Source organism: Ursus arctos, unplaced genomic scaffold (assembly GCF_023065955.2).
Source record: "Ursus arctos isolate Adak ecotype North America unplaced genomic scaffold, UrsArc2.0 scaffold_13, whole genome shotgun sequence".
NCBI classification, from domain to species: Eukaryota; Metazoa; Chordata; class Mammalia; order Carnivora; family Ursidae; genus Ursus; species Ursus arctos.
In genome coordinates, this window is record NW_026622797.1 from 22,744,478 (window position 1) to 22,762,345 (window position 17,868).

Here is a 17,868-nt window from a genome sequence, read left to right on the forward strand (position 1 = left end):
ATGTACCATAAAGCATTTTTAAAAAAAATAAAAAAGGATAATTTGATTATACACTGGTATGGATTTTTTGAAAACAAATACTAATTTTTTTCACAAATCATTTTTGAGATAATAGAGTACATCAAGCAAGAAGAAAATTAAGAACAAGAGAAACCACTATTTATAGTTAGATGAATATTTTTTTAGCCTTTGCTTTATTTAGTTACCTAGGTATTATGCTATCTATATTAGGACATCATTTTCTCAAGACAAAAAATTAGGGGACGTATTCTATCTAATATTCTACAAATTGTTCTTTGGATTTTTAGTTAGCATTTTATTTTCTGTGTCTTTTCCTGTCCTCTATATAGCTCTGATTCTTTATAATGATATGATGTATTTCATTAATTTTGATTCCAGCTTCTTCTTGTTACAATGGTACAATAAATACTTATGCACATAATTGAAGTGCTCCTACTCAGTGCATAAGGGATTTAAAGTTGGAAAAATTCAAAGATGATTAAAGACTTATTAGAGAGATGGTATATAAGAATATTAATTTTTATACGAATGCATATGAATGTACTTTTTTGCTACTCTATATATAGGACCAGCATAAATTAGATTACCAAGGTATCTTCTTTTGCACAAGCCACTGTTCTTTTGCATCCAGTTTTTGTAAAAAGTTCTGTGAGAATTTAAGCACATTAAAAGTATATTTAATTGCAGGATAATTTTAGATTTTTTCCTATGCATGCAATTTGACAAGTGTATTTTAGTATGTTGTTTTTTGCAGTTCTTCCCAAAACTTTCCAAAAATTATTTTTAACAGAAATAAGTGCATCCCTTTTTTCTGGTGTACATTTTTTCTGGTGCATATGATATTTAATAAAATTACATAATTACATTTACAAATTCAGCAGGTTTGGGAACAAACACAACTGGTTTGTTTGGTAACTTGGTAAGCTTTAAATTCATTGGTGTGAACAGCAGTATCTAAGTATACTAGAAAGTAGCTGGCTCAGCCAGGTTGTGGGGAGGCATGGGGATCTGTTTAAGTGATTTATAAATGAGAAAGAGTGTCAGCTAACCTGACATATTAGCTAAGTGAAGGTCAGTTAGGAGAACTTCTACTGTACATTTTTACAAGCTTTCTCTATATGACAAAAGGTTGAATTAGGGGTTCAAAGAATTTGACAATTTAAGATTTCCATAGATATTACCAGTTTTTTTTCCTCCAAACTATCCATGCTTCCATCAAAACTACATGAGTTCCTATTTTATATAGAATTATGAATGCTGGGTATTTTTAAAAAGATTTTCTTTATTTATTTGAGAGAGAGAGAGACAGAGAGAGCACAAACAGGGGAGGAGCACAGGGAGAGAGAGAGAGGGAGAAGCAGATTCCCCGCTGAGTGTGGGGCTCCACGCAGGGCTCAATCCCACGACGCTGAGATCACCACCCGAAGATCACGACCCATCAGATGCTTAACCGATTGAGCTACCCAGGTGCCCCCATAAATGCTGGGTATTATCCGTCTTGTTAATTTTCTCTACATAATGGATAAAAATTAAACTTTAGTTTGCATTTCTTTGATTTTTAGCAGGATTGGAAATAGTTTTACATCTTTTTCTGTGAACTGCTAGTTTATATATTTTTCAAAGTATTATGTTGTTATATCGGCCTATTTTTTCACAGGAATTTTTATGTATTTCTTTTTATATATTGGAGGTTGGTTTACCCCTAAATATGCCAAATTAATTGGTCAAAGGTAGCCTTGGTTACTGGTAATTTTTAAAACCTCTCAAGATGATACTAATATGCTCCCATAGATGAATGTCACTGGTTCAACTTTATTTTTAGCTTTATGGATAATATCTTTTACAGTATAGACGTTTCTATTATATGGCTAAACTTGTTAATATTTCTTATTCGCTCATAATCAATATTTTTATCAAGAACTGAGTAGCTCTTTTTCCAACTTATTTATAATGTCTTTCATCCTACAAAAAAATCAATTTTAATATTGTCAAGATTATCAATCATTCCCTCTTTGTCATCAGATTTTAAAAATCTGTAGTATTTGTATTGTCCTTAAAGTAGATACAAGTTTCTTGGGCCAAGGTCAGATTAATTCTTGCTTATATACAATAGTAACTCTGCTGATTCTGCCACACTCCAATTTCCCCTTTCTGAGGTGACTCAATGAGAGCCCGATGTCAGTCTACCTAAACTGGTGTTGGCTCCATGGGCAAGGAACCACAAAGTAAGAATCTGGGAGCTTATACAGGACGAGGGCAGCTGTCTCTTCCCCCCTCCACTGAGAGACAAAGAGAAACTCCATCCACCCGGTGTAAACAAATTTTCCTTTGAACCCATAGAGAATGATCTTTGGTTTTTGTGCTTTGGAATATAAATAAACATCTCCAGGGAGAAGCTAAGACTAGTGTCTCCCAGTTTACAGCCCACAGGATGTCCCCATGGTGCTGGGTGTCATTCCTTCTTCGAAATGTGAACACATGCCTCAATGGGGAGTAAATGTCTGGAGCTTTCACTGTGTATTCAATCATAATTTAACTTCCATACCTGTGTTTTAGTCCAGAAGCTCTAATTGTGCAGAAACAAAAAATAATTTCTCTATAGTCCCATACTGTGGTTTATACTTTTGTAACCTACTTAAGTAACCTTTTCTTATGCTAAAGGCATAAGATAATCTCTATTCTTTAAAAATTTAGTTTCTATTTTATATTTGAAGCTTTAAACTATCTGGAATCTACTTTTGTGTCTAGTATGAGGCAGGAAATTAATTTTATTTTTTTCCATGTGGATAATCCATTGTACCATTTTAGTTTACTAGTAGTTCAATCTTTCTTCACTGATTTTCAATTCTGTATTTGTAATCTAGCAAACTATGTATAGTTTTTTTTTTTTAAAGTATTTCTCAGTCTTTTATTCTACATCTGCATCGGTAGTACACTATTTTACTTACCAAACTTGAATGGTAAATTTTGATTAATGCAAGCTTTGTTTCCTTGCATCCCTTCCTCTCTCCCCTCTCTCTATTCTTTTTTCCTTCCTTCCTCTCTGCTTTTTTCTTCCTTTTCTTTCTTTCTTCTTTTTGTCTTTCTTTCCTCCTTTCTTTCTTTTTGCGTAAATACTGCTGACAGGTCAAGTAAGATGATAGCTAGAAAACGATTATAGGATGTAGCAATGTAGAAGTCAGGACCTCATTGACATGAGCAGTTCTGGTGGAGTATCAGGATGAAAACCTGAGGGGTATGGGTTTAAGAAAGAATGGGAAGAGAGAAAACAGATAAAGTCAATCTAGAAAATTTCTTTCTATATGTTTTGCTGCTTTTCTTTCTATATGTTTTGCTGCCAAGAGGAGTATAGAGATGAGGTGATGTCAAGTAGGGGAAAAGAGATCAAGAGGAAAAAATATAATAGGAGAAATAAGAAAATGCTTATTGTTTAAGGAAATAATTCAGCGATCAAAACATTATAAAAAATTCCAATCAGAAATATAATCCCAGCAATGTTGGGTTTTTTAAATTTTTTGTTTGTCTATTTTGCTTTTTTTTACCAAAATGTGCCTCTTCTAGCCCTTGATTCACTTCCATGGTGTAATTGCTTCTAGAACTTCTAGTTTGCTAATCAGTCCCCTCAGGTGCCTCCCCCAGTCTAAGCCTCTGCCCCCTCTCCACTGAGTCTAGCCCACCCTCTCCCATCTGCCTGGGACTTTGAGAAGCCTCGTTCTCTCTAACAGCCTAGATCTTTCTCTGATATAGAATCTACATAGAAGAATCATAGAAGACGAGAAACTTGGTTTCAGGAACTCCTCCAGGAAGTGAGTGTCAGTCAGGGTTAGGGTTAAACAAAAAGTAAAACTGAGGAGAAGTCAGATGATATTCTATGTCAAAAATTTCTTTTGTTGTTGCTGTTTTGTTTGTTTGGAGCCAGATTGGTTTCAGACTGCAACACCAGGGAAATGTAATTGGGAAAAGATTTTTCTCTTGAAAACTGGGTCAGTGCCAAACTATTGCAAATGCAGAACCACAGGAGTATTAAATACTCTAACTACCTAAATACTCTTACTACCTTACTTGTCATGAATGCTGGGGTTTAAAACCTGTTAAATCACATCAGTAAGGTTTTATATCATTTTTTTGGCATGACTAAAGTAATTTTTTTCTGAAGCTATAATAATAATAAAGACTTCGCTTATTTTAGTATTTTTATTTACCTGTTCCATATATTTATATTTTCTATCTACATAATTGATTATAGCATTAAATGCAATTACTATATTACTAATAATCACATATTTATGACCCTAATCATCATTATTTTTAAGATCTATTTATTTATTTGAGACAGAGAGAGAATGAGTGGGGTAGGGGCAGAGGGAGAGAGAACCTCCAGCAGACTCCCTGCTGAGGGTAGAGCCCAACACAGGGCTTGATCTCACAACCCCAAGACATTACCTGAGCCAAAATCAACATGAGTTCCTATTTTATATAGAATTTAACTATATATTGTTTAGTTTGTTTAACTGTTTAACTGACTGACCCACTGAGGTGCCCCGACCCTAATCATCTTTAATACTTGATTCACAGTATTTTGAAATTATTATAGCATTAAAATAATACTGCTACATCTCTATGGAATAATTTATCTGGATAATGTATAAATATTACACATATTCTTATCCCTCTTATTTAGAGTTGGAAGAAAAATTTAAGCACCAAAAGATAAGCATTCATCAGAAAAAATCTGTTGATTCTCAAATTACCATTTGGCACTTTCTCTTATGTCTTGGGAATGACAAGGAATGTTTTCTTTACGTTTGACCTCTTTGTATAAAACTGAATGTAGTAAGTGGCATAAAAACTCTTCTTGACTTCTGGTCTCTGGTCCAACATTTAAAGAGCTTGGGAGTCATCACTTCCATCTTCAAAACAAGATAAAAGTTAATAAACCAAAAATCAATAACTCCTCTAAAACCCTTCAGAGAACTAAAGTAACAAGGTCCCCAAATTGGAAAGACAGGCAGATACAGAGAATCACTGCTTACAGGAGCAGAGCCATGCTGGGAACCTAGCAGGAATGTATAAAGAACAATGGACTAATTGCTAGAAGCCAAGTGTGGACTAGTTTGGGAGATAGAAACTCCTGGAGATTTGGACTTATTTGGGGAGTGTGGTAGGGAGCCACACTTTCTAAGTTTTACCTCCAGAAGCCCCGACCAGTTCTTAGGGTAAAGATCACAGAAAAATCCCCTCATGCTTCTGGCAGGAAAAGAGGAAAAGTAACCAGTTTGAAATAAGCTCAGAACACTCTGGTCTCCCTAACACGGGTCTTCTACCAAGGGACACTATTTCATAAAAGACCTAATTTAGGTTTTACCAGACCCTAAACAATCTGAGGAAAGGAAATTGCCAATTCTGGTCCCTCTGAGAAGCACTTGTGAAGATCACAGACCAGGGACATAGTCTCCCGGAAGCCTGAGATTTAACATAGGATTACAGAATGCCTCTCCTACCCCAACACAGTCCAACCACTTGAACACAGCTCCCATGGAGTAACAAGGTGTTACAGCTGAAAGAACCACAAGACTCAGAACCTATTTAAGGAGGAGTCTGAATGAAACCCAAGGACAACAGAGGCAGCAAAAACAAAGTAATTAGAGAGAAGTTAGCCTCTCATGCCACCGTTACAGTAAACAGCAAATACAACCTAGGTCTTAGCTGTAAACCCAAAGCCTCCCATTAAAGGTCTTGTTTCAAGTTCTTATTACCTGACACATCATGTCTGGCTTTCTGTGAAAAAAATCACAGGACATGCTAAAAGGCAAAAAAACACAGTCTGAAGTGATAAAACAAGCATCAAAACCAGACTCCACTGTGGTTAAACATTTTTGGAATTATCAGACTGGGAATTTAAAGTAACTGTGATTTTTATGCTAAGGGCTCTAATGTGAAAACTGAACAACGTGCAAGAACAGACGGGCAAAATAAGGAAAGAAATATAACTCAAGGAAAGAAAGAAAATGCTAGAAATCAAAATTACTAACGGAAATAAAGAATGCCTTCTATAGACTCATCAGTGCACTACACATGGCCTAGTTTGCAGACAGTTTGCATCACGAGTGGGTTGGAACATCATAAAATGCTTCCTCTGCATCTATTGATATGGTTATAGGATTTCTCTTGTTTAGCCTGTTGATATGATGGATGCATTAATTGATTTTGAATTTTGAACCAGTCTTAGATACCCGAAATAAATCTCATTTGGTTGTGAAACGTAATTCTTTTTATTCTTTTTATACATGGTTGGATTCAACTTGTTAATGTTTCATTGAGAATTTTTCAGTTTAAGTTCATGAGAGGTATTGGTCTCTGGCATTCCTTTGTTATGATGGTTTTTGCCTGTTTTGTATCAGGATAATGCTGGACTCATAGAAAGAGTTAGGAAATATTCCCTCTGCTTCTATTTTCTGAAACAGATTACAGAGAAATGGTGTCATTCTACTTTACATATCTGGTGGTTAACCAGTGAACTCCCTGGGGCAAATAAGCACATGAAAAGATGCTTAACATCATATGTCATTAGGTAGTTGCAAAACAAAAGAGAACAAAACAACAACAACAACAACAACAACAAAAAGATACCATTATATCCAATAAATGGCAAAAATCCAAAGCACTGATGACACCAAATGCTTATGGGGATTTGGAGTAACAAGAATTCTTTCATTTTTGGTGGGAACACAGAATGGTACCATCCCTGTGGAAAGGCAGCTTGAAAGTTTCTTTCAAAGCTAAAGACAACCTTGTCATACAATCCCACAATTGTGCTCCTTGGTATTTAGTTAAAAATTTATGTCTACACAAAAACTTGCACACAAATGTTTATGGTGCTTTATTCATAATTACTAAAACTTAGAAGCAACCAAAATATCCTTTAGTAGGTGAATGGATAAACTGTGGTAATCCATATAATGGAATATCTTTCAGTTATTAAAAAAATGAGCTGTCAAGACACAGAGGAACTTTAAATGGTTATTGCTAAGTGAAAGAACCCAGTCTGAAAAGGCTACATACTGTATGATTCCGATAAGACTTCATAGACAAAGCAAAACTGTAGAGAGAGTAAAAAGATCAGTGGTTGCCAGGGGTTAGGGAGAAGGATGAATATGTGAAGTACAGGAGATTTTTAGGACAGTGAAGCTATCCTGTATAATACTGTAATGATGAATATATGACAGTATGCATTCACAGAGTGAAGCCTAATGTAAACTAGGGACTTAGTTAATACAACTATATAAACATTAGTTCATCAGTTATAACAAATGTATCACACTAATGCAAGATGTTAATAAAAGGGGAAACTGGGGGAAGAAAAGGGACTGTATGGAAACTATTCTTTCTGTTCAGTGCTTTTAAAAACCTAGAATTGCTCTAAAAATGAAGTCTATTTAATTTTAAAAAGTTCATCTTTATTTTCTCGTTATATTGAAAAAGCTTTAATTTCACGAAGAGAATTAATAGAAGAAAATAGCACTGTCATTGCATTACTTAAAAAAAATTTCAGAGTGTGTGGTAAAGTGTAGAATAACTCTGTAGTCATGTACTTAAAAGAAGTGATTGCTCCTTTAGCAGCACTTAAATGACAAAGGGCTGCTGATGGACAAGAGAAGAAATTATCTTGTTGGTTGGTAGCCTACCTGAAGGCATGATTTTATGGGTAGTTGCAGTTTTGTAGGATACTTTATAGTTAATATTGGTCAAAGAAGCAATGACAACTTCACTTGTCTTCGGCTTTCATTTTATAGCACTGAAGTGATTACAAAGGAGATGTGAGGACAGACCAAATGATGATTAGCATTTGAGATACAAAAGATAGCTTTTTGTTCATTTTTGTTGCTAGATAAAAAATGAATAAAGGGTACATAAATTTAGTCAAATTAACCAGAATCTTATTGAATAACTATATCACATAACCATTTCAGAGTTTGATTTATTTTAGGTTACCAGACACTTGATAAATGACAAGAATTTTAAGTATATGTGGCTAAGTTCTGTCATTTGCTTAGGAAAATAGAAAAATGAAATCTCATATGAAATTATATCAGGTTTTATGGTAATCATTTGAACTGTAATATAATTCTAATTGGTTTACCAGTAAATTTTTTAGGGTTCTTATTTCTGGCATTTTTGATGATCAATTTCAATTTGCTTTCATGTATTTTATTTCTCCTTCCATCATCTGTCTTTTTATATTGTGAAACTTGGTAATAATATATTCATTTGAATTTTATGAGCCCAGTAAATGTCCTTTTATGATGCCTTTTTCATTTCCAGAGAAAAAGGCATTCCCAGCCTCAGAAGGTTATTTCTTTAAGCTTTTTATAAAAGCTAGTCAAATTGGTTCAACTGTCCTGACCTCTTCAGTTTTAGTTGGTTTTCCATTTTACTGTTGCAAGTAAAAGTACATCTCAAGTTTTTAGTAGCTATCAGAAATTGAAGTACCACAGATAAAAATTGGGGGAAAATAACCCAGCATGCTATGAAAACAAATTCTATAAAGGATATTATAGTATCATTGCAATTATATTATCCCCTTTGGATATAAAAGAGTAAGAAAAGTTTTATTTTGTGACCAACTACCCTAAAGTTTGTATTATAACACCCTTATCCTTGAAGTATTTCCACATATTTTATACATTTATAATAATACCTACTACGACCTGAGCACTTTATATGAGATACCACCAAGCTAAATGCATCAGCAAAGGAAGATTCAGTTCAATAAGAGAATAGCAATGGTTTTAGCACAGAATAAGTACTCGGTAAAAGTCAGCTATTATTACTCTTTTTAGGCTATTGCTTTTTTTCTAATCCGAGATCTCTCAGTTTTCTTCCTAAATTGAGATTTAATTTATGTGCAGTGAAGTGCACAAGTGCACATTCTAAATGTACGATTCAATGAGTCTTGATAAATGATTACATCCATGTAACCTATACCCAATCAAGATATAGAATATTTTGATCTTCCTAGAAAAAGCCCTTGCTCCTTTCCAACACATCTCTCTCACTGAGTAGAGGCAACTTCTAACTCTGAACTCTATTAGTTTAGGTAAATTGTGCTTATCCCCAAGCCTGCTAGAGTGGAATCATATAGTTGATACTCTTTTGTTTCTGACTTCTTTCACTCATGTTCTTGAGCTCATCCATGTCCTTGTGAATATCAGTAGTTTGTGTCCTTTTGTTTCTGAGCAATAGGTCATTTGTAGGAATATATCTCGATTTGTTTATTCATTCACCTGTTGATGAACAATTGGTTGTGTTCAGTGTTTGACTACTGCTAATAAAATGAATCTAGATCCATTCAATGAAATGCAAGGAGGTACTTACAGCTAGATTTTTTTTCATCTTGAGATGAAAGTGAAAGTATGGGGCCAGTCATGAAAGACTTTATTTTGCTAAGGAAGTTTGATTTTAATTGTCAAAAGGATGAGGGACCGTTTGAGGAAACAACGTGTCAGATAATCATTTTAGAAATACCACTTGGGGGGCAATGAGTGAAAAACATGGCTTTCTATAAGCTCTACCTCACAGGAGGAAAAAGATATTGCTCAGAATTAAAGTATGCCAACTGTTTCTGTGAACTAAAGCATAAGATACAGGTTTATGTTTGGGGAAGAGATTTTTTGGGGCACTGTGGTGTAGGACATAAGCACCTCATGCATACACAGATTAGTCAGCTGTAGGTTTGAGGGGATCGCCTTTGCAGAACTCTGGAATACCGCCCCGTGCAGCACCTTCCTCTTCAGTACTCTATTACACAAATTCTAGCACCTCAACCTCCCCCCAGGTTTCTAACTCCAATCTCTTTCTCCTCAATCTATGAAGACTGTCAACATCTGTTTGAGTTTCTCCTCCCTGTACTAAAGCTGGGAACCTGGCTCCAGGCAGTAAGCTGATGTAGCCATGACGCTCACCTCATTTCTGTGAAGAATTAGAGTCCTGCAAGGCCAGGTGTGCAATGTATGAAAAGAGTAATTTCACATATTTTGTCTAGATTTCCAAGTGCTTATAGCAAAAGCACAATTTTCATACCAGTACATCCTTATGAAAGTCACCATTTTCTTTCCATTGCTTGTGTTTGGTTGGCTAATATGTCTATTTCTCCCTAGAGTATAAGCTTCATAAGCAGGAGAATTTATTCTTTTAAATTTTTTTTATCCTTATTGCAACCATTCAGAACAATCAGACCCAGGGCAGGTTTTGGTCTGCAGGGTCCAGAGGAAGCCATGCTAGACTTGAGAACACAGGGGAGCCTGAACATAGCCACCACCTAATTCTTTTTTATTTTAGAAACTGCCCAAGGCTGAGCAAGTTTGTCTGAAGTAGTTATGAGTGTTTGCGCATCAGGTACCATAGACAAAATATGTAAGAGAATGAGAAATTGTCTTCTGACTTGGTAACTTAATGGATTGGAATTATTGGTTTCAGCACTCTATGTGTATTACTCTGCAAATGGCAAAAGTAAAATTATATCATTTTATTCTCACTGGAATCTCATGACCTCACAGGATATTTTTTTCCTCAGAGTACATAGCTCATCTAGGATCACAGAGCTAGTGACAGAGCCAAGTCTTCTCATACCTTCAAAATCTTTTTCCATTAGTGGGGGCACCTGGGTGGCTCAATCAGTTAAGCATTGAACTCTTGGTTTCAGCTCAGGTCATGATCTTGGGGATTATGGGATCGGGCTCCACGTTCAGTGGGGAGTCTGCTTCAGATTCTGTCTCTCCCTCTTCTCTGCCCCTCCTCCGCTTCTTTCTCTCTCTTTGTCTAAAATAAATAAATCTTTTAAAAAATCTTTTTCCATCATACAATACACTAGCTGCAGAATTCACAAGATTTTCATACAAGTAAAAAGCATAATGGTTTGATACAAATACTGTGACCATGCTAGGCACAATGACATTGTCAATTGTAATTATCATTGGTTCTGTCAAAGGGATATAGAAGAGGCTCTCTCTACTGATATTTATTTTTAATTGAAATATAATCGACATATAACATTGAATTAGTTTTAGAGATACAACATAATGATTTGGTATATGTATGTATTGAAAAATGATTACCACAATAAGTTTAGTTAACATTCATTACCACACATAGTTACCTATTTTTTTCCCAGAGATGAGAACTTTTAAGATCCATTCTCTTAGCAATCTTCAAATATTCAATACAGTGTTGTTAACTGTATTTACCATGTTGTACTTCTACCTCCAGGACTTACCTATCTTATAATTGGAAGCTTGTACCTTTTGACCACTTTCACCCATTTTGCCCACCCCAAAACCGTGGAAGCAAAACAAGATTTTAATCATTATATATATTCAAACTTACACAAAATAATGCTTAGAACATAAATATCTTTTGAATGAATTAATGATGGAAGGAAGCTACTCAAATGGAAAGTCAAATAAATGTTAAATGTCACAGAGACATCAGTTAAGACAAAACCTGTAATTTGTCGATAGGTCATTAGCCAGAACCATTTGGGTGGAATGATGTCGATGACAGCCTTATTGCATTAAGTACAAGAGGGAAAAGAAAAAGTAACATGGTAAAAGCATGGTAAGAGCACATTCAGACTGTATATTAAGCAGGATTTGATTCATCAGTGAATGCCAGTGAAAAAAAGTGGCTTACTTATGTGTTTGTTAATTTCTGTCTCACATTCAGTAATTACAAACCTAGTAAGGACAGACTTTCTGTGGTGTAACCTGGTGTCAGTGATGACCAAGATTCCCTTATCTTCAACTTTATCTTTATGTTTATAATTCCACACATCCTCTAAATTTATTTGAAACACATTTATACTTACGTTTTTTATGTATGTCTTTATTTATGCTTTATTATGAATTCTTCAATTCATCAAAATATCCTTAGGTTTATAGAGAATGATTTTTTTAAAGATCGAAAGGATGTGTTTACAGTCTGTATAGAATGAGCTAGCAGACACTTTGATGTGGAAATCACAGGGGGAAAGAGTGAGTAATTGAAGGGTCAACTTCCTTGAGGAGATAAGATAGGATTCGTAGAATTGCTTGATGCATTATCCTTGAATGCGAAAAATAATTTTCCTCTCAGACTACTTAGGAAAGAAGTAAAATAAGTAAATATATAGAAATAAATATACATGGTATTTTTATAGGTGTGGTATGTAAAGCTAATGGCACTCTGTTAAGCATCAATTTTCACTGTGAATTTGTAGGCAATTTTATTTGTTGGGACAGGGTGATTTGTTACTTCTGAGGATGGTGAAGGGCACCTATCAAGGAATATTAAAGTATAATTGTTCTCAGCAATATTAATGGCCTAGTTAAAGCGGTGGTCATAAATTTGTGGTGATATCAATTTGGTCAAACTCTTAGTTTCTGCAGTAAGTCCTACAGTCTGGGTATAAAAGAAGAGAAGTCAGTCTGACTCATGATCCAGGGTATTCTGGGCAAAGCACCAAGATACATGAACAAGGGCATTGAGAATGCAGAAAAGAGAAGTCAAAGCCATAAAGTACGCAGAACTACAAAAAGAGAAAGTCATGAAGAAAGTGGATGTTAGATTGGGAGAAAAGGCAGTTATGGGGAGATGTTAATAATGAGTTTGGAAAGGAATAGAAGATGTGGCCATAAATTGGCTTTTTGATTTTAAAAGGGAACTTGTGGGTTGCTGAAGTGTAGTAAAAGTGCAGCCCATTAATATCTAAGAAGTGAAGGACTTTTCAGGAGATATGTCTGATGAGTCATACATATTGATAAACCAAATCTCTACATCCTCAAAGAATGAAAAGACATGAGTTTTATAGACAACTTCAAGGAGGAGAAGTGGTATATAGTTGGAGCTTACAGCCAAGCAGCAACACGTTCACCAGCACTCTTTCCACTTAGGAGCCGATAACTTACTTTATATCAGATTTTGATTCAAACTGCAAGTTACTTTGATTCATAGTAATTTCTTAATATCTAAACTGTAAGTGTTGTATTTATGTTAAATTATAGTCCATCCTCTTGACCCTCTTCCCACTACCATGTGTTTTGCGTATTTTAACTAAATGCACATTAATGTTTAGCCTTCTTGCTCTCTTGCATGAAGTTCAGTACCATCCCCCTAACCCCAGCCAGTCTTAATTTTCCCTTGACTAGTCTAATGGACTCCTGAACAGTCTACCAGTGAAATCATAATTAGTCTTCCCCAAGCTCACTCTTCCTAATCTACTTCTCATTATTGCTAAATTTATCTTACTGGAGCAGAGCTTTGATCATGGGTGCCATTTCCTTGTTTAAAAAATATGTCATGGTGTGCCATGCTTTTAGTAAGGGAGATCCACACTCTTTAACTGGGCATTCAATGACTTATATTATTTCTCACCATGCCTTCCAAATTTGTAAGTATGTCTCTCACTGTATATTTACACAGACTCTACACTATTGGTTCCCAAATATAGCCAATGATCAGAATATCCAAGCTGCTGCAGATTGAATCCTATGTTTGAGAGTAGGAAAAAAATTTAAAAAGTTAATTGATTCTGATATTTGGTAGACTCAAAAACCACTCTTCTAAATATTCCAAGATGAAACAAACATCGTATGTCTTTTCTCATCTGATCCATTTCATTTGGAGAGTCCTCCTCTATTTCTAGCTAATGAATTCCAGTCAAAACTTTTCAGACCTAGTCCCTAATTTGCCTCATCCTGAAATTCCAGGTATTATGCTAAGTACTTTACTTACATTCTTTCATTTAATCTTCAAACACTTCTATACGATAGACATAGTTGATGCTAAGAGAGCTGTCCAAGATTATACACACCTAGAAGTCACAGCACCAGGATCTGAACCAAAGCTCTCCAAATCCAAAATATTGGTAAGAGAAAAACATATTTTATTGGGACCTACACCAATTATACAAACCCAATTCACTTATTTTTTATCAGTTATCTTGCCACGTGATTTTATGATCTTCTATAATGGTAATTCCACCTTACTGACATTTGTATCTGTGGCATTTGTCTCAGTTTTAGCTATGCTTTATTTTAGATTGGCTCCTCTGTCACTGAAGTCTGCAGTGAGGAGAAGAATTATGGTATCACAACTTTTTAAACTATGTTGATTGAATTGTGATTACATTGATTCACCAAACATTGATCCATCTCCTCTTAGATACCTAAAGGTATACAAAATATCAAAATTCTGTGATAAATAATATTTACTAGAAATATCAGGGACTCAGGAAGGAGGGCCCCGGGGAAGGGAGAGGGGCCTGGAAGGTGGGCAATTCAGTTTCTCAATTTATAAGGTATAAAGGTAAATGAAAATAATTTTTATCCATTTATGAAGAGCAAGGAGAAATTTTTCCCTTATCTTTGCTCATTAGCCTGTTTTCTTGGACACATATTAAAACTGAGTCCTTCCTCTAACCTTTGGAACAGAAATTGATCTCCCTAGGGATTAAGCCCAATCTCTATTTGCCCAAATAGGGCCTTCTGGATTACTTGTTCTATTTTGGAGTTCATCTTGTTTAGGTAAAAGCATTTGTTTTCTGTGGCCATAAATATTCTTAGACTTGGAAATCACCAGGCTAATTTTCCAGCACTGCCTTAGATTTCTAGTCACACCATGTTTTCTTGAAGGTTACTTTTATACTTATACTGAATATTGCCTATTTCTGAACTTCTAAATGAAGCAAAAATATATTTCTGGAAAGCAATAATAACATTTCTTACATGTCCTCCTTGATGTCTTTATTACACATCTACTTTTTATACAGCATTTTCCCATTATCATTCTCAAGCTAATAAAGAGCACATAAAGATGGTACCTTTACCCCGTACACAAATGTCAGAACTGATATACAGAGATGGTGAAGCATTTGTCTAGTAGGATAGGACTGAGTCAATAACAGCCCTTCTGATGTTGTGTCCCTTAGTCTTTCTGTTTTCTGTCAGTTTTTACAGGTGGTTTTTGTTTTGTTTTGTTTTTTGTTTTTTAAAGATTTTATTTATTTATTTATTTATTTATTTATTTATTTATTTATTTATTTATTTATTTATGAGAGAGAGAGAAAGGCAGAGAAAGGGGAGAAGCAGGCTCCCTACTGAGCAGGGAGCCCAATGTGGGGTTTGATCCCAGGACCCTGGGATCAGGACCCAAGCTGAAGGCAGTTGCTTAAACGACTAAGCCACCCAGGTGCCCCTTGACAGGTGTTTTTAATATGACTGAATACTCAGAAGAATTGTTCCTTCCTCCTACAACCTCTGGCAGAAGCAAGCAGGCTGACCAGGCTCCACAAGCCTCCCTGTCAATGTCTTAAACAACTTTGCAAAGAAAGTGAGTTAAAACTACTCAGGAAACAAACATGTAGCACTGTGAAAACATCATGAAAATTAATATTCAAAGTGCTCTAGGACTTTATTTTAATGATTCTCAAGCTCATGATTTATCTTCATAGCAAATGCCAAAGAAACTCCATCAAGATTGAAATTAGAAAATAATAGTAGGCTGAAAGAACCGGAATAAAATAATATTTTCATTTTATCTCGCATATCAGGATTTATCTCACTAATAACATTTCTGTGTTCATGTGTATTTAGCAATTTACTGACTGCTACACTGCTATTTTAGGGATTCCAAGGAATCATATGAAATAAATGAGTTTGCTGGTGAATGTGTGGCAGACAGCAGTCAATCATTTTTACTGGTTAAATCTACTGATAATATAAGAAAAAAATAACAGACCTGTGAAAATTGCAATGAGAATTAAAATGGCTGATTTTGTTCGAACACAGCATATGTGTCTTGTTTTGAAGTGTATATAATTAGAGGGATTTAATGAAGAGAAAATTGTAGTTTTGTATTGATCTCTTTCCTCTGAATGTTTCCTCATTTCCTCCTTTGAAATCTGATAGCACTTTGTGCAATCTTGAGATACTTGGGATGAATTACATTACTCTAGAGTAATTTACAGTTCTTTCTAAACTATTGCTGAGTACAAGTACATTTCTCCAGGTTGGGCACATGCTGGATTTTCTCCTTCTTCCTGTAACACCTAACTCAGTGTCTGGTTAAAAACATACTTGAATATTGAATAAATTATTCAAAGTCATGATTAATAAAACCCTTCTCAAAATTCCTTCCTTCAGAACCTCGACTTCCTTGGATTTTCCAAGAGGAAGAAGAAATTTGCTAGCATAATCGCTATAAATTTTGCAGGATTAAATTATAGAACCCACAGTTAAGCATTACTATCTAACATCTTTCTGTAGGATGGAGGCAGTTTGCCAACAAGTTTTCTTTGCTTTTCTAAAATGTAGCTTTAACTTTTTAATATTTGAATATGGTTACCAGGGTTTTTCTTTTAAATCTTTCTTATAGCTTTTCAGATATGTTTTGTGGACTGTTTTAGAGTTAACCCGAGCTGTGTGATGAAGTGGGGTGGGGGTGGAGCAGGGTTCAAGGGCAATTTCTAATGTCCCAGAGAATTAAAGAAATGGAGAGAGTTATATGTAAAGAAAGGCTTGGCTGTGAAACCAGACAGCAGTGCAAGGCCTGTGGTAGATAACATTCTATAGGATGTAATTTCTTTGAAATTCAAACATTTTATCAATAAATATTTTTTGGCATGTCAAGGACAGTTATCTTAAAAATCTTTATCAAAATGTAAATATCCTCATTAATCTTTTACCAGCTGATACCCAAAGATAAGTTTAAATGCTAAAGAAACAAGCTTTGAAAGGGCAGCGCAGGCAAAACAAATGTTTGTTCAAAGGGAGAATTTAAAAAGTGTCAACAAGGAATATCTTAGATCTCCATAGGAGATATGGCAAAAGGTAAAAGATCAAATTCACTTGCTTCGGAATTTTACTGTAGGTCTGCCCTGGCTAAGGGTGAGCATTTCATTAGCCATTGGTTTCCCTGTCTTAGCATTTATTCTCAGTACTTGAGAAGAGACTCTATCTTATAATGACATTAAAGCTGCTTTTCCTCTCATGGGAGCCCTGTTAACAATAGCGCATTCCTTTAGCAATCACTGTGAGTGGCAAGGCAAGGACGCCTTCCATTCCGATGCTGTCTGGAAATCTTCTTCTGCATTCTTCAAGCTCCGGATTAATCCAAAGCGTCTGCTCACGCATTGTACTATTAGTATTATATCTGCTGCATGGATATGAAGAGATAATATCAAGGGATGAATATGTATTCTAAAAATACAGCCCCAAAAATAAGGTTGACATTTTATTATAGTACAATCTATGGAATCAAATTTACACTTGTCAAAAGATCATAAGTGGTCTTTGAAAAGCCATGGCAATAGAGCTTTCCAACTGTAACAGGAGTCATTTAGTGGCTGGAAAGGTCAGAAATGTCAGCCAAGGTCAAAAGAATTGAGAGAATTACATTTTATCTTTTGTTTTTCATATGGGCAATGATTCACCCACCAGATACTCCGAAGAAAGCTGTATTTTGTATGGTTGTTAGATTAGTTGATATTATCTATGAGTTGATATTAATTTCCTTGTTTGGTGAAATTGACTGGACAAACCATCTCTCTGTTTAATGCTGCAAAATGCTACCTTAGTTTTTTTATATTTATGAATACATAATTTTGGTTGGGTTCATGAACAGAGAAATAGAGAATTATAATGGCTTTTTTTTTTTTTCTGGAAGTGAAGGTCTTGGCATTCATAAAATTTTCAAAGGGTTCCTATATCAATCAATGTCACAGCAGGAAACAGATGGCATACACAAATTGGGATAGTCTGAAAAGATTTAAATAGGGGACTATTTATAAGTAGTGGGAGGGTGTAGAAAAATCAT